Source organism: Scyliorhinus torazame, unplaced genomic scaffold, assembly GCF_047496885.1.
Source record: "Scyliorhinus torazame isolate Kashiwa2021f unplaced genomic scaffold, sScyTor2.1 scaffold_165, whole genome shotgun sequence".
Lineage (NCBI taxonomy): Eukaryota > Metazoa > Chordata > Chondrichthyes > Carcharhiniformes > Scyliorhinidae > Scyliorhinus > Scyliorhinus torazame.
Window position 1 is genome coordinate 205066 of NW_027307892.1, and position 22785 is coordinate 227850.

A 22785-nucleotide genomic window follows, 5' to 3' on the forward strand; every position below is an offset into this window, starting at 1 on the left:
GCTTTACTCTGTATCTAAACCCCGTGCTGTGCCTGTCCTGGGAGTGTTTGGTGGGGACAGTGTAGAGGGAGCTTTACTCTATATCTAACCCCGTGCTGTACCTGTCCTGGGAGTGTTTGATGGGGACAGTGGAGAGGGAGCTTTACTCTGGATCTAACCCCGTGCTGTACCTGTCCTGGGGGTGTTTGATGGGGACAGTGTAGAGGGAGCTTTACTCTATAACTAACCCCATGCTGTACTTGTCCTGGGAGTACTTAATAGGGACAGTGGAGAGGGAGATTTACTCTGTATCTAACCCCGTGCTGTACCTTTCCTGGGAGTGTTTGATGGGGACAGTGTAGAGGGAGCTTTACTCTGTATCTAACCAAGTGCTGTACCTGTCCTGGCAGTGTTTGATGGGGACAGTGTAGAGGTAGCTTTACTCTGTATCTAACCCCGAGCTGTACCTGTCCTGGGAGTGTTTGATGGGGACAGTGTAGAGGGAGCTTTACTCTGTATCTAACCCCATGCTGTACTTGTCCTGGGAGTGTTTAATGGGGACAGTGGAGAGGGAGCTTTACTCTGTTTCTAACCCCGTGCTGTACCTGTCCTGGGAGTGTTTGATGGGGACAGTGTAGAGGGAGCTTTACTCTGTATCTAACCCCGAGCTGTACCTGTCCTGGGAGTGTTTGATGGGGACAGTGTAGATGTAGCTTTTCTCTGTATCTAACCCCGTGCTGTACCTGTCCTGGGAGTGTTTGATGGGGATAGTGTAGAGAGATCTTTATTCTGTGTGTAACCCCGTGCTCTACCTCTCCTGGGAGTGTTTGATGGGGACAGTGTAGAGGGAGCTTTACTCTGTATCTAACCCCGTGCTGTACCTGTCCTGGGAGTGTTTGATGGGGACAGTGTAGAGGGAGCTTTACTCTGTATCTAACACCGTGCTGTACCTGTCCTGGAAGTGTTTGATGGGGACAGTGTAGACGGAGCTTTACACTGTATCTAACCCCGTGCTGTACCTGTCCTGGGAGTGTTTGATGGCGACAGTGTGATAGGGATCTTTACTCTGTTATCTAACCCCGTGCTGTACCTGTCCTGGTGATAGGGACAGTGTAGAGGGAGCTTTACTCTGTATCTAAACCCGTGCTGTACCTGTCCTGGGAGTGTTTGATGGGGACAGTGTAGAGGGAGCTTTACTCTGTATCTAACACCGTGCTGTACCTGTCCTGGGAGTGTTTGATGGGGACAGTGTAGAGGGAGCTTTACTCTGCATCTAACCCCGTGCTGTACCTGTCCTGGAAGTGTTTGATGGGGAAAGTGTAGAGGGAGCTTTACTCTGTATCTAACCCCGTGCTGTGCCTTTCCTGGGAGTGTTTGATGGTGACAGTGTAGAGGGAGCTTTACTCTGCATCTAACCCCGTGCTGTACCTGTCCTGGGAGTGTTTGGTGGGGACTGTGGAGAGGGAGCTTTACTCAGTATCTAACCCCGTGCTGTACCTACCCTGGGAGTTTTTGATGGGGACACTGTGGAGGGAGCTTTTCTCTGTATCTAAACCCCGTGCTGTGCCTGTCCTGGGAGTGTTTGATGGGGACAGTGTAGAGGGAGCTTTACTCTGTATCTAACCCCGTGCTGTGCCTTTCCTGTTAGTGTTTGATGGTGACAGTGTAGGGGGAGCTTTACTCTGCATCTAACCCTGTGCTGTACCTGTCCTGGGAGTGTTTGATGGGGACAGTGGAGAGGGAGCTTTACTCTGCATCTAACCCCGTCCTGTACCTGTCCTGGGGATGTTTAATGGGGACAGTGTAGACGGACCTTTAATCTGTATCTAACCCCGTGCTGTACCTATCCTGGGAGTGTTTGATGGGGACAGTGTAAAGGGAGCTTTACTCTGTTTGTAACCCCGTGCTGTATCTGTCCTGGGAGTGTTTGATGGGGACAGTGTAGAGGGAGATTTACTCTGTATCTTACTCGGTGCTCTACCAGTCCTGGGAGTGTTTGATGGGGACAGTGGAGAGGGAGAGTTAGTCTGTATCTAACACCGTGCTGTGTCTGTCCTGGGAGTGTTTAATGGGGACAGTGTAGAGGGAGCTTTTCTCTGTATCTAAACCCCGTGCTGTGCCTGTCCTGGGAGTGTTTGGTGGGGACAGTATAGAGGGAGCTTTACTCTGTATCTAACCCCGTTCTGTACCTGTCCTTGGAGTGTTTGATGAGGACAGTGAAGAGGTAGCTTTACTCTGTATCTAAACCCGTGCTGTACCTGTCCTGGGAGTGTTTGATGGGGACAGTGTAGAGGGAGCTTTACTCTGTATCTAACCCCGTGCTGTACCTGTCCTGGGAGTGTTTGATGGGGACAGTGTAGAGGGAGCTTTACTCTGTATCTAACCCCGTGCTGTACCTGTCCTGGGGGTGTTTGATGGGGACAGTGTCATGGGAGCTTAACACTGTATCTAACCCCGTACTGTACCTGTCCTGGGGGTGTTTGATGGGGACAGTGTCATGGGAGCTTTACACTGTATCTAACCCCGTACTGTACCTGTCCTGGGGGTGTTTGATGGGGACAGTGTCAAGGGAGCTTTACTCTGTATCTAACCCCGTACTGTACCTGTCCTGGGGGTGTTTGATGCGGACAGTGTAGAGGGAGCTTTACTCTGTATCTTACTCGGTGCTCTACCTGTCCTGGGAGTGTTTGATGGGGACAGTGGAGAGGGAGCTTTACTCTGTATCTAACCCCGTGCTGTACCTGTCCTGCGAGTGTTTGATGGGGAGAGTGTAGAGGGAGCTTTTCTCTGTATCTAAAGCCCGTGCTGTGCCTGTCTTGGGAGTGTTTGGTGGGGACAGTGTAGAGGGAGCTTTACTCTGTATCTAACCCCGTGCTGTACCTGTCCTGCGAGTGTTTGATGGGGAGAGTGTAGAGGGAGCTTTACTCTGTATCTAAAGCCCGTGCTGTGCCTGTCCTGGGAGTGTTTGGTGGGGACAGTGTAGAGGGGGCTTTACCCTGTATCTAACCCCGTGCTGTACCTGTCCTGGGGATATTTGTTGGGGACAGTGTAGATGGACCTTTAATCTGTATCTAACCCCGTGCTGTACCTATCCTGGGAGTGTTTGATGGGGACAGTGTAAAGGGAGCTTTACTCTGTATGTAACCCCGTGCTGTATCTGTCCTGGGAGTGTTTGCTGGGGACAGTGTAGAGGGAGCTTTACTCTGTATCTTACTCGGTGCTCTACCAGTCCTGGGAGTGTTTGATGGGGACAGTGGAGAGGGAGCTTTTCTCTGTATCTAACCCCCATGCTGTGCCTGTCCTGGGCGTGTTTGGTGGGGACAGTATAGAGGGAGCTTTACTCTGTATCTAACCCCGTTCTGTACCTGTCCTTGGAGTGTTTGATGGGGACAGTGTAGAGGGAGCTTTACTCTGTATCTAACCCCGTGCTGTACCTGTCCTGGGAGTGTTTGATGGGGACAGTGTAGAGGGATCTTTACTCTGTATCTAACGCCGTGCTGTACCTGTCCTGGAACTGTTTGATGGGGACAGTGTAGACGGAGCTTTACTCTGTATCTAACCCCGTGCTGTACCTGTCCTGGGAGTGTTTGATGGGGACAGTGCAGAGGGATCTTTACTCTGTATCTAACACCGTGCTGTATTTGTCCTGGGAGTGTTTGATGGGGACAGTGTAGAGGGAGCTTTACTCTGTATCTAACCCCGTGCTATATCTGTCCTGTGAGTGTTTGATGGGGGCAGTGGAGAGGGAGCTTTACTCAGTATATTACCCCGTGCTGTACCTACCCTGCGAGTGTTTGATGGGGACACTGTAGAGGGAGCTTTTCTCTGTATCTAAACCCCGTGCTGTGCCTGCCCTGGGAGTGTTTGATGGGGACAGTGTAGAGGGGGCTTTTCTCTGTATCTAACCCCGTGCTGTACCTGTCCTGGGAGTGTTTGATGGGGACAGTGTAGAGGGAGCTTTTCTCTGTATCTAAACCCCGTGCTGTGCCTGTCCTGGGAGTGCTTGATGGGGACAGTGTAGAGGGAGCTTTTCTCTGTATCTAAACCCCGTGCTGTGCCTGTCCTGGAAGTGTTTGGTGGGGACAGTGAAGAGGGGGCTTTACACTGTATCTAACCCCGTGCTGGACCTGTCCTGGGAGTGTTTGCTGGGGACAGTAGAGAGGGAGATTTACTCTGTATCTAACCCGGTGCTGTACCTGTCCTGGGACTGTTTGATGGGGACAGTATAGAGAGATCTTTATTCTGTGTCTAACCCCGTGCTGTACCTCTCCTGGGAGTGTTTGATGGGGACAGTGTAGAGGGAGCTTTACTCTGTATCCAACCCCGTGCTGTACCTGTCCTGGGAGTGTTTGATGGGGACAGTGCAGAGGGAGCTTTACTATGTATCTAACCCAGTACTGTACCTGTCCTGGGGGTGTTTGATGGGGACAGTGTAGAGGGTGCTTTACTCTGTATCTAAACCCGTGCTGTACCTGTCCTGGGAGTATTTGATGGGGACAGTGTAGAGGGAGCTTTACTCTGTATCTAACACCGTGCTGTACCTGTCCTGGAACTGTTTGATGGGGACAGTGTAGACGGAGCTTTACTCTGTATCTAACCCCGTGCTGTACCTGTCCTGGGAGTGTTTGATGGGGACAGTGTAGAGGGAGCTTTACTCTGTATCTAAACCCCGTGCTGTGCCTGTCCTGGGAGTGTTTGATGGGGACAGTGTAGAGGGAGCATTTCTCTGAATCTAACCCCGTGCTGTGCCTTTCCTGGGAGTGTTTGATGGTGACAGTGTAGAGGGAGCTTTACTCTGTATCTAACCCCGTGCTGTATCTCTCCTGGGAGAGTTTGATGGGATCAGTGGAGAGGGAGCCTTACTCTGTATCTAACCCCGTGCTGCACCTGTCCTGGGAGTGTTTGGTGGGTACAGTGTGGAGGGAGCTTTACTCTGCATCTAACCCCGTGCTGTACCTGTCCTGGGAGTGTTTGATGGGGACAGTGTAGAGGGAGCTTTACTCTGCATCTAACCCCGTGCTGTACCTGTCCTGGGGGTGTTTGATGGGGACAGTGTAGAGGGAGCTTTACTTTGTATCTAACCCCGTGCTGTACCTGTCCTGGGAGTGTTTGATGGGGACAGTGTAGAGGGAGCTTTACTCTGTATCTAACCCCGTGCTGTACCTGTCCTGGGAGTGTTTGATGGGGACAGTGTAGAGGGAGCTTTACTCTGTATCTAACGCCGTGCTGTACCTGTCCTGGAACTGTTTGATGGGGACAGTGTAGACGGAGCTTTACTCTGTATCTAACCCCGTGCTGTACCTGTCCTGGGAGTGTTTGATGGGGACAGTGCAGAGGGATCTTTACTCTGTATCTAACACCGTGCTGTATTTGTCCTGGGAGTGTTTGATGGGGACAGTGTAGAGGGAGCTTTACTCTGTATCTAACCCCGTGCTATATCTGTCCTGTGAGTGTTTGATGGGGGCAGTGGAGAGGGAGCTTTACTCAGTATATTACCCCGTGCTGTACCTACCCTGCGAGTGTTTGATGGGGACACTGTAGAGGGAGCTTTTCTCTGTATCTAAACCCCGTGCTGTGCCTGCCCTGGGAGTGTTTGATGGGGACAGTGTAGAGGGGGCTTTTCTCTGTATCTAACCCCGTGCTGTACCTGTCCTGGGAGTGTTTGATGGGGACAGTGTAGAGGGAGCTTTTCTCTGTATCTAAACCCCGTGCTGTGCCTGTCCTGGGAGTGCTTGATGGGGACAGTGTAGAGGGAGCTTTTCTCTGTATCTAAACCCCGTGCTGTGCCTGTCCTGGAAGTGTTTGGTGGGGACAGTGAAGAGGGGGCTTTACACTGTATCTAACCCCGTGCTGGACCTGTCCTGGGAGTGTTTGCTGGGGACAGTAGAGAGGGAGATTTACTCTGTATCTAACCCGGTGCTGTACCTGTCCTGGGACTGTTTGATGGGGACAGTATAGAGAGATCTTTATTCTGTGTCTAACCCCGTGCTGTACCTCTCCTGGGAGTGTTTGATGGGGACAGTGTAGAGGGAGCTTTACTCTGTATCCAACCCCGTGCTGTACCTGTCCTGGGAGTGTTTGATGGGGACAGTGCAGAGGGAGCTTTACTATGTATCTAACCCAGTACTGTACCTGTCCTGGGGGTGTTTGATGGGGACAGTGTAGAGGGTGCTTTACTCTGTATCTAAACCCGTGCTGTACCTGTCCTGGGAGTATTTGATGGGGACAGTGTAGAGGGAGCTTTACTCTGTATCTAACACCGTGCTGTACCTGTCCTGGAACTGTTTGATGGGGACAGTGTAGACGGAGCTTTACTCTGTATCTAACCCCGTGCTGTACCTGTCCTGGGAGTGTTTGATGGGGACAGTGTAGAGGGAGCTTTACTCTGTATCTAAACCCCGTGCTGTGCCTGTCCTGGGAGTGTTTGATGGGGACAGTGTAGAGGGAGCATTTCTCTGAATCTAACCCCGTGCTGTGCCTTTCCTGGGAGTGTTTGATGGTGACAGTGTAGAGGGAGCTTTACTCTGTATCTAACCCCGTGCTGTATCTCTCCTGGGAGAGTTTGATGGGATCAGTGGAGAGGGAGCCTTACTCTGTATCTAACCCCGTGCTGCACCTGTCCTGGGAGTGTTTGGTGGGTACAGTGTGGAGGGAGCTTTACTCTGCATCTAACCCCGTGCTGTACCTGTCCTGGGAGTGTTTGATGGGGACAGTGTAGAGGGAGCTTTACTCTGCATCTAACCCCGTGCTGTACCTGTCCTGGGGGTGTTTGATGGGGACAGTGTAGAGGGAGCTTTACTTTGTATCTAACCCCGTGCTGTACCTGTCCTGGGAGTGTTTGATGGGGACAGTGTAGAGGGAGCTTTACTCTGTAACTAAACCCGTGCTGTACCTTTCCTGGGAGTGTTTGATGGGGACAGTGTAGAGGGAGCTTTACTCTGTATCTTACCCCGTGCTGTACCTGTCCTGGGGATGTTTGATGGGGACAGTGTAGATGGACCTTTAATCTGTATCTAACCCCGTGCTGTACCTATCCTGGGAGTGTTTGATGGGGACAGTGTAAAGGGACCTTTACTCTGTATGTAACCCCGTGCTGTATCTGTCCTGGGAGAGTTTGATGGGGACAGTGTAGAGGGAGCTTTACTCTGTATCTAACAACGTGCTGTGTCTGTCCTGGGAGTGTTTAATGGGGACAGTGTAGAGGGAGCTTTTCTCTGTATCAAATCCCCGTGCTGTGCCTGTCCTGGGAGTGTTTGGTGGGGACAGTATAGAGGTAGCTTCCCTCTGTATCTAAACACGTGCTGTACCTGTCCTGGTGATGGGGACAGTGGAGAGGGAGCTTTACTCTGTATCTAACCCCGTGCTGTACCTGTCCTTGGAGTGTTTGATGGGGACAGTGTAGAGGTAGCTTTACTCTGTATCTAAATCCGTGCTGTACCTGTCCTGGTGATGGGGACAGTGTAGAGGGAGCTTTACTTTGTATCTAACCCCGTGCTGTACCTGTCCTGGTAGTGTTTGATGGGGACAGTGTAGAGTGAGCTTTACTTTGTATCTAACCCCGTGCTGTACCTGTCCTGGGAGTGTTTGATGGGGACAGTGTAGAGGGAGCTTTACTCTGCATCTAACCCCGTGCTGTACCTGTCCTGGGAGTGTTTGATGGGGACAGTGTAGAGGGAGCTTTACTCTGTATCTAACCCCGTGCTGTAACTGTCCTGTGGGTGTTTGATGGGGACAGTGTCATGGGAGATTTACACTCTATCTAACCCCGTACTGTACCTGTCCTGGGGGTGTTTGATGGGGACAGTGTCAAGGGAGCTTTACTCTGTATCTAACCCCGTACTGTACCTGTCCTGGGGGTGTTTGATGGGGACAGTGTAGATGGGCTTTTCATCTGTATCCAACCCCGTGCTGTACCTGTCCTGGGTGGTGTTTGATGGGGACATTGTAGAAGGAGCTTTACTCTGTATCTTACTCGGTGCTCTACCTGTCCTGGGAGTGTTTGATGGGGACAGTGGAGAGGGAGCTTCACTCTGTATCTAACCCCGTGCTGTACCTGTCCTGGGAGTGTTTGATGGGGAGAGTGTAGAGGGAGCTTTTCTCTGTATCTAAACCCCGTGCTGTGCCTGTCCTGGGAGTGATTGGTGGGGACAGTGTAGAGGGGGCTTTACTCTGTATGTAACCCCGTGCTGTATCTGTCCTGGGCGTGTTTGATGGGGACAGTGTAGAGGGAGCTTTACTCTGTATCTTACTCGGTGCTCTACCAGTCCTGGGAGTGTTTGATGGGGACAGTGGAGAGGGAGCGTTAGTCTGTATCTAACACCGTGCTGTGTCTGGCCTGGGAGTGTTTAATGGGGACAGTGTAGAGGAAGCTTTTCTCTGTATCTAAACCCCGTGCTGTGCCTGTCCTGGGAGTGTTTGGTGGGGACAGTATAGAGGGAGCTTTACTCTGTATCTAACCCCGTTCTGTACCTGTCCTTGGATTGTTTGATGGGGACAGTGTAGAGGTAGCTTTACTCTGTATCTAAACCCGTGCTGTACCTGTCCTGGGAGTGTTTGATGGGGACAGTGTAGAGGGAGCTTTACTCTGTATCTAACCCCGTGCTGTACCTGTCCTGGGAGTGTTTGATGGGGACAGTGTAGAGGGAGCTTTACTCTGTATCTAACCCCGTGCTGTACCTGTCCTGGGGGTGTTTGATGGGGACAGTGTCATGGGAGCTTTACACTGTATCTAACCCCGTACTGTACCTGTCCTGGGGGTGTTTGATGGGGACAGTGTCATGGGAGCTTTACACTGTATCTAACCCCGTACTGTACCTGTCCTGGGGGTGTTTGAAGGGGACAATGTCAAGGGAGCTTTACTCTGTATCTAACCCCGTACTGTACCTGTCCTGGGGGTGTTTGATGGGGACAGTGGAGAGGGAGCTTTACTCTGTATCTAACCCCGTGCTGTACCTGTCCTGGGAGTGTTTGATGGGGAGAGTGTAGAGGGAGCTTTTCTCTGTATCTAAACCCCGTGCTGTGCCTGTCCTGGGAGTGTTTGGTGGGGACAGTGTAGAGGGGGCTTTACTCTGTATCTAACCCCGTGCTGTACCTGTCCTGGGAGTGTTTGATGGGGACAGTGTAGAGGGAGCTTTACTCTGTATCTAACCCCGTGCTGTACCTGTCCTGGGGATGTTTGATGGGGACAGTGGAGATGGACCTTTAATCTGTATCTAACCCCGTGCTGTACCTATCCTGGGAGTGTTTGATGGGGACAGTGTAAAGGGAGCTTTACTCTGTATGTAACCCCGTGCTGTTTCTGCCCTGGGAGTGTTTGCTGGGGACAGTGTAGATGGAGCTTTACTCTGTATCTTACTCGGTGCTCTACCAGTCCTTTGAGTGTTTGATGGGGACAGTGGAGAGGGAGCTTTTCTCTGTATCAAACCCCATGCTGTGCCTGTCCTGGGAGTGTTTGGTGGGGACAGTATAGAGGGAGCTTTACTCTGTATCTAACCCCGTTCTGTACCTGTCCTTGGAGTGTTTGATGGGGACAGTGTAGAGGGAGCTTTACTCTGTATCTAACCCCGTGCTGTACTTGTCCTGGGAGTGTTTGATGGGGACAGTGTAGAGGGAGCTTTACTCTGTATCTAACCCCGTGCTGTACCTGTCCTGGGAGTGTTTGATGGGGACAGTGGAGAGGGAGCTTTACTCTGTATCTAACGCCGTGCTGTACCTGTCCTGGAACTGTTTGATGGGGACAGTGTAGACGGAGCTTTACTCTGTATCTAACCCCGTGCTGTTCCTGTCCTGGGAGTGTTTGATGGGGACAGTGTAGAGGGATCTTTACTCTGTATCTAACACCGTGCTGTATTTGTCCTGGGAGTGTTTGATGGGGACAGTGTAGAGGGAGCTTTACTCTGTATCTAACCCCGTGCTGTATCTGTCCTGTGAGTGTTTGATGGGGGCAGTGGAGAGGGAGCTTTACTCAATATCTAACCCCGTGCTGTGCCTGTCCTGGGAGTGTTTGATGGGGACACTGTAGAGGGAGCTTTTCTCTGTATCTAAACCCCTGCTGTGCCTGTCCTGGGAGTGTTTGATGGGGACAGTGTAGAGGGGGCTTTTCTCTGTATCTAACCCCGTGCTGTACCTGTCCTGGGAGTGTTTGATGGGGACAGTGTAGAGGGAGTTTAACTCTGTATCTTACTCGGTGCTCTACCTGTCCTGGGAGTGTTTGATGGGGACAGTGGAGAGGGAGCTTTACTCTGTATCTAACACCGTGCTGTACCTGTCCTGGGAGTGTTTGATGGGGACAGTGTAGAGGGAGCTTTTCTCTGTATCCAAACCCCGTGCTGTGCCTGTCCTGTAAGTGTTTGGTGGGGACAGTGAAGAGGGGGCTTTACACTGTATCTAACCCCGTGCTGTACCTGTCCTGGGAGTGTTTGCTGGGGACAGTAGAGAGGGAGCTTTACTCTGTATCTAACCCCGTGCTGTACCTGTCCTGGGACTGTTTGATGGGGACAGTATAGAGAGATCTTTATTCTGTGTCTAAACCCGTGCTGTACCTGTCCTGGGAGTATTTGATGGGGACAGTTTAGAGGGAGCTTTACTCTGTATCTAACACCGTGCTGTACTTGTCCTGGAACTGTTTGATGGGGACAGTGTAGACGGAGCTTTACTCTGTATCTAACCCCGTGCTGTACCTGTCCTGGGAGTGTTTGATGGGGACAGTGTAGAGGGATTTTACTCTGTATCTAACACCGTGCTCTATTTGTCCTGGGAGTGTTTGATGGGGACAGTGTAGAGGGAGCTTTACTCTTTATCTAACCCCGTGCTGTATCTGTCCTGTGAGTGTTTGATGGGGACAGTGTAGAGGGAGCTTTACTCTGTATCTTTCTCGGTGCTCTACCAGTCCTGGGATTGTTTGATGGGGACAGTGGAGAGGGAGCGTTACTCTGTATCTAACAACGTGCTGTGTCTGTCCTGGGAGTGTTTAATGGGGACAGTGTAGAGGGAGCTTTTCTCTGTATCTAAACCCCGTGCTGTGACTGTCCTGGGAGTGTTTGGTGGGGACAGTATAGAGGGAGCTTCACTCTGTATCTAACCCCGTGCTGTACCTGTCCTTGGAGTATTTGATGGGGACAGTGTAGAGGTAGCTTTACTCTGTATCTAACCCCGTGCTGTACCTATCCTGGGAGTGTTTGATGGGGACTGTGTAGAGGGAGCTTTACTCTGCATCTAACCCCGTGCTGTACCTGTCCTGGGAGTGTTTGATGGGGACAGTGTAGAGGGAGCTTTACTCTGTATCTAACCCCGTGCTGTACCTGTCCTGGGGGTGTTTGATGGGGACAGTGTCATGGGAGATTTACACTCTATCTAACCCCGTACTGTACCTGTCCTGGGGGTGTTTGATGGGGACAGTGTCAAGGGAGCTTTACTCTGTATCTAACCCCGTACTTTACCTGTCCTGGGGGTGTTTGATGGGGACAGTGTAGATGGGCTTTTAATCTGTATCCAGCCCCGTGCTGTACCTGTCCTGGGGGTGTTTGATGGGGACAGTGTAGAGGGAGCTTTACTCTGTATCTTACTCGGTGCTCTACCTGTCCTGGGAGTGTTTGATGGGGAGAGTGTAGAGGAAGATTTTCTCTGTATCTAAACCCCGTGCTATGCCTGTCCTGGGAGTGATTGGTGGGGACAGTGTAGAGGGGGCTTTACTCTGTATCTAACACCGTGCTGTACCTGTCCTGGGAGTGTTTGATGGGGACAGTGTAGAGGGAGCTTTACTCTGTATCTTACTCGGTGCTCTACCTGTCCTGGGAGTGTTTGATGGGGACAGTGGACAGGGAGCTTTACTCTGTATCTAACCCCGTGCTGGACCTGTCCTGGGAGTGTTTGATGGGGACAGTGTAGAGGGAGCTTTACTCTTTATCTAAACCCCGTGCTGTGCCTGTCCTGGGAGTGTTTGATGGGGACAGTGTAGAGGGAGCATTTCTCTGAATCTAACCCCGTGCTGTACCTGTCCTGGTGATAGGGACAGTGTAGAGGGAGCTTTACTCTGTATCTAACCCCGTGCTGTACCTGTCCTCGGAGTGTTTGATGGGGACAGTGTAGAGGTAGCTTTACTCTGTATCTAACCCCGTGCTGTACCTGTCCTGGGACTGTTTGATGGGGACAGTATAGAGAGATCTTTATTCTGTGTCTAACACCGTGCTGTTCCTCTCCTGGGAGTGTTTGATGGGGACATTGTAGAGGGAGCTTTACTCTGTATCTTTCTCGGTGCTCTACCAGTCCTGGGATTGTTTGATGGGGACAGTGGAGAGGGAGCGTTACTCTGTATCTAACAACGTGCTGTGTCTGTCCTGGGAGTGTTTAATGGGGACAGTGTAGAGGGAGCTTTTCTCTGTATCTAAACCCCGTGCTGTGCCTGTCCTGGGAGTGTTTGGTGGGGACAGTATAGAGGGAGCTTCACTCTGTATCTAACCCCGTGCTGTACCTGTCCTGGGACTGTTTGATGGGGACAGTATAGAGAGATCTTTATTCTGTGTCTAACACCGTGCTGTTCCTCTCCTGGGAGTGTTTGATGGGGACAGTGTAGAGGGAGCTTTACTCTGTATCTTTCTCGGTGCTCTACCAGTCCTGGGATTGTTTGATGGGGCCAGTGGAGAGGGAGCTTTACTCAGTATCTATCCCCGTGCTGTACCTACCATGGGAGTGTTTGATGGGGACACTGTAGAGGGAGCTTTTCTCTGTATCTAAACCCCGTGCTGTGCCTGTCCTGGGAGTGTTTAATGGTGACAGTGAAGTGGGAGCATTTCTCTGTATCTAACCGCGTGCTGTACTTGTCCTGGGAGTGTTTGATGGGGACAGTGTAGAGGTTTCTTTACTCTGTATCTAAACCCGTGCTGTCCTGTCCTGGTGATAGGGACAGTGTAGAGGGAGCTTTACTCTGTATCTAACCCCGTGCTGTACCTGTCCTGGGAGTGTTTGATGGGGACAGTGTAGAGGGGGCTTTTCTCTGTATCTAAACACCGTGCTGTGCCTTTCCTGGGAGTGTTTGATGGTGACAGTGTAGAGGGAGCTTCACTCTGTATCTAACCCCGTGCTGTATCTCTCCTGGGAGTGTTTGATGGGATCAGTGGAGAGGGAGCTTAACTCTGTATCTAACCCCGTGCTGCACTTCTCCTGGGAGTGTTTGGTGGGGACAGTGTAGAGGGAGCTTTACTCTGTATCTAACCTCGTGCTGTACTTGTCCTGGGAGTGTTTGATGGGGACAGTGGAGAAGGAGCTTTACTCTGTATCTAACCCCGTGCTGTACCTGTCCTGGGACTGTTTGATGGGGACAATATAGAGAGATCTATATTCTGTGTCTAACACCGTGCTGTTCCTCTCCTGGGAGTGTTTGATGGGGACAGTGTAGAGGGAGCTTTACTCTGTATCTTTCTCGGTGCTCTACCAGTCCTGGGATTGTTTGATGGGGACAGTGGAGAGGGAGCGTTACTCTGTATCTAACAACGTGCTGTGTCTGTCCTGGGAGTGTTTAATGGGGACAGTGTAGAGGGAGCTTTACTCTGTATCTAAACCCCGTGCTGTGACTGTCCTGGGAGTGTTTGGTGGGGACAGTATAGAGGGAGCTTCACTCTGTATCTAACCCCGTGCTGTACCTGTCCTTGGAGTATTTGATGGGGACAGTGTAGAGGTAGCTTTACTCTGTATCTAACCCCGTGCTGTACCTATCCTGGGAGTGTTTGATGGGGACAGTGTAGAGGGAGCTTTACTCTGCATCTAACCCCGTGCTGTACCTGTCCTGGGAGTGTTTGATGGGGACAGTGTAGAGGGAGCTTTACTCTGTATCTAACCCCGTCCTGTACCTGTCCTGGGGGTGTTTGATGGGGACAGTGTCATGGGAGATTTACACTCTATCTAACCCCGTACTGTACCTGTCCTGGGGGTGTTTGATGGGGACAGTGTCAAGGGAGCTTTACTCTGTATCTAACCCCGTACTTTACCTGTCCTGGGGGTGTTTGATGGGGACAGTGTAGATGGGCTTTTAATCTGTATCCAGCCCCGTGCTGTACCTGTCCTGGGGGTGTTTGATGGGGACAGTGTAGAAGGAGCTTTACTCTGTATCTTACTCGGTGCTCTACCTGTCCTGGGAGTGTTTGATGGGGACAGTGGAGAGGGAGCTTTACTCTGTATCTAACCCCGTGCTGTACCTGCCTGGGAGTGTTTGATGGGGAGAGTGTAGAGGAAGATTTTCTCTGTATCTAAACCCCGTGCTATGCCTGTCAAAGAACAAAGAACAAAGAAATGTACAGCACAGGAACAGGCCCTTCGGCCCTCCAAGCCCGTGCCGACCATACTGCCCGACTAAACTACAATCTTCTACACTTCCTGGGTCCGTATCCTTCTATTCCCATCCTATTCATATATTTGTCAAGATGCCCCTTAAATGTCCCTATCGTCCCTGCCTCCACTACCTCCTCCGGTAGTGAGTTCCAGGCACCCACTACCCTCTGCGTAAAAAACTTGCCTCGTACATCTACTCTAAACTTTGCCCCTCTCACCTTAAACCTATGCCCCCTAGTAATTGACCCCTCTACCCTGGGGAAAAGCCTCTGACTATCCACTCTGTCTATGCCCCTCATAATTTTGTATACCTCTATCAGGTCGCCCCTCAACCTCCTTCGTTCCAGTGAGAACAAACCGAGTTTATTCAATCGCTCCTCATAGCTTATGCCCTCCATACCAGGCAACATTCTGGTAAATCTCTTCTGCACCCTCTCTAAAGCCTCCACATCCTTCTGGTAGTGTGGCGACCAGAATTGAACACTATACTCCAAGTGTGGCCTAACTAAGGTTCTATACAGCTGCAACATGACTTGCCAATTCTTATACTCAATGCCCCGGCCAATGAAGGCAAGCATGCCGTATGCCTTCTTGACTACCTTCTCCACCTGTGTAGCCCCTTTCAGTGATCTGTGGACCTGTACTCCTAGATCTCTTTGACTTTCAATACTCTTGAGGGTTCTACCATTCACTGTATATTCCCTACCTGCATTAGCCCTTCCAAAATGCATTACCTCACATTTGTCCAGGTTAAACTCCATCTGCCATCTCTCCGCCCAAGTCTCCAGACAATCTAAATCCTGCTGTATCCTCAGACAGTCCTCATCGCTATCCGCAATTCCACCAACCTTTGTGTCGTCTGCAAACTTACTAATCAGACCAGTTACATTTTCCTCCAAATCATTTATATATACTACAAAGAGCAAAGGTCCCAGCACTGATCCCTGTGGAACACCACTGGTCACAGCCCTCCAATTAGAAAAGCATCCCTCCATTGCTACCCTCTGCCTTCTATGGCCTAGCCAGTTCTGTATCCACCTTGCCAGTTCACCCCTGATCCCGTGTGACTTCACCTTTTGTACTAGTCTACCATGAGGGACCTTGTCAAAGGCCTTACTGAAGTCCATATAGACAACATCTACTGCCCTACCTGCATCAATCATCTTAGTGACCTCCTCGAAAAACTCTATCAAGTTAGTGAGACACGACCTCCCCTTCACAAAACCATGCTGCCTCTCACTAATACGTCCATTTGCTTCCAAATGGGAGTAGATCCTGTCTCGAAGAATTCTCTCCAGTAATTTCCCTACCACTGAAGTAAGGCTCACCGGCCTGTAGTTCCCGGGATTATCCCTGCCACCCTTCTTAAACAGAGGAACTGTCCTGGGAGTGATTGGTGGGGACAGTGTAGAGGGGGCTTTACTCTGTATCTAACACCGTGCTGTACCTGTCCTGGGAGTGTTTGATGGGGACAGTGTAGAGGGAGCTTTACTCTGTATCTTACTCGGTGCTCTACCTGTCCTGGGAGTGTTTGATGGGTACAGTGGACAGGGAGCTTTACTCTGTATCTAACCCCGTGCTGGACCTGTCCTGGGAGTGTTTGATGGGTACAGTGTAGAGGGAGCTTTTCTCTGTATCTAACCCCCGTGCTGTGCCTGTCATGGGAGTGTTTGGTGGGGACAGTGAAGAGGGGGCTTTACTCTGTATCTAACCCCGTGCTGTACCTGTCCTGGGAGTGTTTGCTGGGGACAGTAGAGAGGGAGCTTTACTCTGTATCTAACCCCGTGCTGTACCTGTCCTGGGAGTGTTTGATGGGGACAGTGCAGAGGGAGCTTTACTATGTATCTAACCCAGTACTGTACCTGTCCTGGGGGTGTTTGATGGGGACAGTGTAGAGGGTGCTTTACTCTGTATCTAAACCCGTGCTGTACCTGTCCTGGGAGTATTTGATGGGGACAGTGTAGAGGGAGCTTTACTCTGTATCTAACACCGTGCTGTACCTGTCCTGGAAGTGTTTGATGGGGACAGTGTAGACGGAGCTTTACTCTGTATCTAACCCCGTGCTGTACCTGTCCTGGTGATAGGGACAGTGTAGAGGGAGCTTTTCTCTGTATCTAACCCCGTGCTGTACATTTCCTGGGAGTCTTTGATGGGGACAGTGTAGAGGGAGCTTTACCCTGTATCTAACCCCGTGCTGTAACTCTCCTGGGAGTGTTTGATGGGATCAGTGGAGAGGGAACTTTACTCTGTATCTAACCCCGTGCTGCACCTGTCCTGGGAGTGTTTGGTGGGGACAGTGTAGAGGGAGCTTTACTCTGTATCTAACCTCGTTCTGTACTTGTCCTGGGAGTGTTTGATGGGGACAGTGTCGAGGGAGCTTTACTCTGCATCTAACCCCATGCTGTACCTGTCCTGGGAGTGTTTGATGGGGACAGTGTCGAGGGAGCTTTATTCTGCATCTAACCCCGTGCTGTACCTGTCCTGGGAGTGTTTGATGGGGACAGTGTCATGGGAGATTTACACTCTATCTAACCCCGTACTGTACCTGTCCTGGGGGTGTTTGATGGGGACAGTGTCAAGGGAGCTTTACTCTGTATCTAACTCCGTACTGTACCAGTCCTGGGGGTGTTTGATGGGGACAGTGTAGATGGGCATTTAATCTGTATCCATCCCCGTGCTGCACCTGTCCTGGGGGTGTTTGATGGGGACAGTGTAGAAGGAGCTTTACTCTGTATCTTACTCGGTACTCTACCTGTCCTGGGAGTGTTTGATGGGGACAGTGGAGAGGGAGCTTTACTCTGTATCTAACCCCGTGCTGTACCTGTCCTGGGAGTGTTTGATGGGGAGAGTGTAGAGGGAGCTTATCTCTGTATCGAAACCCCGTGCTTTGCCTGTCCTGGGAGTGATTGTTGGGGACAGTGTAGAGGGGGCTTTACTCTGTATTTAACCCCAAGCTGTACCTGTCCTGGGAGTGTTTGATGGGGACAGCGTAGAGGGAGCTTTACTCTGTATCTAACACCGTGCTGTACCTGTCCTGGGAGTGTTTGATGGGGACAGTGTGGAGGGAGGTTTACTCTGTATCTTACTCGGTGCTCTACCTGTCCTGGGGGTGTTTGATGGGGACAGAGTAGAGGGAGATTTACTTTGTATCTAACCCCGTGCTGTACCTGTCCTGGGAGTGTTTGATGGGGACAGTGTAGAGGGAGCTTTACTCTGTAACTAAACCCGTTCTGTACCTTTCCTGGGAGTGTTTGATGGGGACAGTGTAGAGAGATCTTTATTCTGTATCTAACCCCGTGCTGTACCTGTCCTGGGAGTGTTTGATGGGGACAATGTAGAGGGAGCTTTACTCTGTATCTAACCCCGTGCTGTACCTGTCCTGGGAGTGTTTGATGGGGACAATGTAGAGAGATCTTTATTCTGTGTCTAACCCCGTGCTGTACCTCTCCTGGGAGTGTTTGATGGGGAAAGTGTAGAGGGAGCTTTACTCTGTATCTTACCACGTGCTGTACCTGTCCTGGGGATGTTTGATGGGGACAGTGTAAAGGGAGCTTTACTCTGTATGTAACCCCGTGCTGTATCTGTCCTGGGAGAGTTTGATGGGGACAGTGTAGAGGGAGCTTTACTCTGTATCTAACAACGTGCTGTGTCTGTCCTGGGAGTGTTTAATGGGGACAGTGTAGAGGGAGCTTTTCTCTGTATCAAATCCCCGTGCTGTGCCTGTCCTGGGAGTGTTTGGTGGGGACAGTATAGAGGTAGCTTTACTCTGTATCTAAACCCGTGCTGTACCTGTCCTGGTGATGGGGACAGTGTAGAGGGAGCTTTACTCTGTATCTAACCCCGTGCTGTACCTGTCCTTGGAGTGTTTGATGGGGACAGTGTAGAGGTAGCTTTACTCTGTATCTAAACCCGTGCTGTACCTGTCCTGGTGATGGGGACAGTGTAGAGGGAGCTTTACATTGTATCTAACCCCGTGCTGTACCTGTCCTGGTAGTGTTTGATGGGGACAGTGTAGAGTGAGCTTTACTCTGTATCTAACCCCGTGCTGTAGCTGTCCTGGGATTGTTTGATGGGGACAGTGTAGAGGGAGCTTTACTCTGCATCTAACCCCGTGCTGTACCTGTCCTGGGAGTGTTTGATGGGGACAGTGTAGAGGGAGCTTTACTCTGTATCTAACCCCGTGCTGTAACTGTCCTGTGGGTGTTTGATGGGGACAGTGTCATGGGAGATTTACACTCTATCTAACCCCGTACTGTACCTGTCCTGGGGGTGTTTGATGGGGACAGTGTCAAGGGAGCTTTACTCTGTATCTAACCCCGTACTGTACCTGTCCTGGGGGTGTTTGATGGGGACAGTGTAGATGGGCTTTTCATCTGTATCCAACCCCGTGCTGTACCTGCCTGGGTGATGTTTGATGGGGACAGTGTAGAAGGAGCTTTACTCTGTATCTTACTCGGTGCTCTACCTGTCCTGGGAGTGTTTGATGGGGACAGTGGAGAGGGAGCTTTACTCTGTATCTAACCCCGTGCTGTACCTGTCCTGGGAGTGTTTGATGGGGAGAGTGTAGAGGGAGCTTTTCTCTGTATCTAAACCCCGTGCTGTGCCTGTCCTGGGAGTGATTGGTGGGGACAGTGTAGAGGGAGCTTTTCTCTGTATCTAAACCCCGTGCTGTGCCTGTCCTGGGAGTGTTTGGTGGGGACAGTGAAGAGGGGGCTTTACTCTGTATCTAACCCCGTGCTGTACCTGTACTGGGAGTGTTTGCTGGGGACAGTAGAGAGGGAGCTTTACTCTGTATCTAACCCCGTGCTGTACCGGTCCTGGGGGTGTTTGATGGGGACAGTGTAGAGCGAGCTTTACTCTGTATCTAACCCCGTGCTGTACCTGTCCTGGGTGTGTTTGATGGGGACAGTTTAGTGGGAGATTTACTCTGTATCTAACCCCGTGCGGTACCTGTCCTGGGAGTGTTTGATGGGGACAGTGCAGAGGGAGCTTTACTATGTATCTAACCCAGTACTGTACCTGTCCTGCGGGTGTTTGATGGGGACAGTGTAGAGGGTGCTTTACTCTGTATCTAAACCCGTGCTGTACCTGTCCTGGGAGTATTTGATGGGGACAGTGTAGAGGGAGCTTTACTCTGTATCTAACACGGTGCTGTACCTGTCCTGGAAGTGTTTGATGGGGACAGTGTAGACGGAGCTTTACTCTGTATCTAACACCGTGCTGTACCTGTCCTGGGAGTGTTTGATGGGGACAGGGTAGAGGGATCTTTACTCTGTATCTAACACCGTGCTGTATTTGTCCTGGGAGTGTTTGATGGGGACAGTGAAGAGGGAGCTTTACTCTGTATCTAACGCCGTGCTGTATCTGTCCTGGGAGTGTTTGATGGGGGCAGTGGAGAGGGAGCTTTACTCAGTATCTATCCCCGTGCTGTACCTACCCTGGGATGTTTGATGGGGACAATGTAGAGAGATCTTTATTCTGTGTCTAACCCCGTGCTGTACCTCTCCTGGGAGTGTTTGATGGGGAAAGTGTAGAGGGAGCTTTACTCTGTATCTTACCACGTGCTGTACCTGTCCTGGGGATGTTTGATGGGGACAGTGTAAAGGGAGCTTTACTCTGTCTGTAACCCCGTGCTGTATCTGTCCTGGGAGAGTTTGATGGGGACAGTGTAGAGGGAGCTTTACTCTGTATCTAACAACGTGCTGTGTCTGTCCTGGGAGTGTTTAATGGGGACAGTGTAGAGGGAGCTTTTCTCTGTATCAAATCCCCGTGCTGTGCCTGTCCTGGGAGTGTTTGGTGGGGACAGTATAGAGGTAGCTTTACTCTGTATCTAAACCCGTGCTGTACCTGTCCTGGTGATGGGGACAGTGTAGAGGGAGCTTTACTCTGTATCTAACCCCGTGCTGTACCTGTCCTTGGAGTGTTTGATGGGGACAGTGTAGAGGTAGCTTTACTCTGTATCTAAACCCGTGCTGTACCTGTCCTGGTGATGGGGACAGTGTAGAGGGAGCTTTACTTTGTATCTAACCCCGTGCTGTACCTGTCCTGGTAGTGTTTGATGGGGACAGTGTAGAGTGAGCTTTACTCTGTATCTAACCCCGTGCTGTAGCTGTCCTGGGATTGTTTGATGGGGACAGTGTAGAGGGAGCTTTACTCTGCATCTAACCCCGTGCTGTACCTGTCCTGGGAGTGTTTGATGGGGACAGTGTAGAGGGATCTTTACTCTGTATCTAACCCCGTGCTGTAACTGTCCTGTGGGTATTTGATGGGGACAGTGTCATGGGAGATTTACACTCTATCTAACCCCGTACTGTACCTGTCCTGGGGGTGTTTGATGGGGACAGTGTCAAGGGAGCTTTACTCTGTATCTAACCCCGTACTGTACCTGTCCTGGGGGTGTTTGATGGGGACAGTGTAGATGGGCTTTTCATCTGTATCCAACCCCATGCTGTACCTTCCTGGGTGGTGTTTGATGGGGACAGTGTAGAAGGAGCTTTACTCTGTATCTTACTCGGTGCTCTACCTGTCCTGGGAGTGTTTGATGGGGACAGTGGAGAGGGAGCTTGACTCTGTATCTAACCCCGTGCTGTACCTGTCCTGGGAGTGTTTGATGCGGAGAGTGTAGAGGGAGCTTTTCTCTGTATCTAAACCCCGTGCTGTGCCTGTCCTGGGAGTGATTGGTGGGGACAGTGTAGAGGGAGCTTTTCTCTGTATCTAAACCCCGTGCTGTGCCTGTCCTGGGAGTGTTTGGTGGGGACAGTGAAGAGGGGGCTTTACTCTGTATCTAACCCCGTGCTGTACCTGTACTGGGAGTGTTTGCTGGGGACAGTAGAGAGGGAGCTTTACTCTGTATCTAACCCCGTGCTGTACCTGTCCTGGGGGTGTTTGATGGGGACAGTGTAGAGCGAGCTTTACTCTGTATCTAACCCCGTGCTGTACATGTCCTGGGTGTGTTTGATGGGGACAGTTTAGTGGGAGATTTACTCTGTATCTAACCCCGTGCGGTACCTGTCCTGGGAGTGTTTGATGGGGACAGTGCAGAGGGAGCTTTACTATGTATCTAACTCAGTACTGTACCTGTCCTGCGGGTGTTTGATGGGGACAGTGTAGAGGGTGCTTTACTCTGTATCTAACCCCGTGCTGTACCTGTACTGGGAGTGTTTGCTGGGGACAGTAGAGAGGGAGCTTTACTCTGTATCTAACCCCGTGCTGTACCGGTCCTGGGGGTGTTTGATGGGGACAGTGTAGAGCGAGCTTTACTCTGTATCTAACCCCGTGCTGTACCTGTCCTGGGTGTGTTTGATGGGGACAGTTTAGTGGGAGATTTACTCTGTATCTAACCCCGTGCGGTACCTGTCCTGGGAGTGTTTGATGGGGACAGTGCAGAGGGAGCTTTACTATGTATCTAACCCAGTACTGTACCTGTCCTGCGGGTGTTTGATGGGGACAGTGTAGAGGGTGCTTTACTCTGTATCTAAACCCGTGCTGTACCTGTCCTGGGAGTATTTGATGGGGACAGTGTAGAGGGAGCTTTACTCTGTATCTAACACGGTGCTGTACCTGTCCTGGAAGTGTTTGATGGGGACAGTGTAGACGGAGCTTTACTCTGTATCTAACACCGTGCTGTACCTGTCCTGGGAGTGTTTGATGGGGACAGGGTAGAGGGATCTTTACTCTGTATCTAACACCGTGCTGTATTTGTCCTGGGAGTGTTTGATGGGGACAGTGAAGAGGGAGCTTTACTCTGTATCTAACGCCGTGCTGTATCTGTCCTGGGAGTGTTTGATGGGGGCAGTGGAGAGGGAGCTTTACTCAGTATCTATCCCCGTGCTGTACCTACCCTGGGATGTTTGATGGGGACAATGTAGAGAGATCTTTATTCTGTGTCTAACCCCGTGCTGTACCTCTCCTGGGAGTGTTTGATGGGGAAAGTGTAGAGGGAGCTTTACTCTGTATCTTACCACGTGCTGTACCTGTCCTGGGGATGTTTGATGGGGACAGTGTAAAGGGAGCTTTACTCTGTATGTAACCCCGTGCTGTATCTGTCCTGGGAGAGTTTGATGGGGACAGTGTAGAGGGAGCTTTACTCTGTATCTAACAACGTGCTGTGTCTGTCCTGGGAGTGTTTAATGGGGACAGTGTAGAGGGAGCTTTTCTCTGTATCAAATCCCCGTGCTGTGCCTGTCCTGGGAGTGTTTGGTGGGGACAGTATAGAGGTAGCTTTACTCTGTATCTAAACCCGTGCTGTACCTGTCCTGGTGATGGGGACAGTGTAGAGGGAGCTTTACTCTGTATCTAACCCCGTGCTGTACCTGTCCTTGGAGTGTTTGATGGGGACAGTGTAGAGGTAGCTTTACTCTGTATCTAAACCCGTGCTGTACCTGTCCTGGTGATGGGGACAGTGTAGAGGGAGCTTTACTTTGTATCTAACCCCGTGCTGTACCTGTCCTGGTAGTGTTTGATGGGGACAGTGTAGAGTGAGCT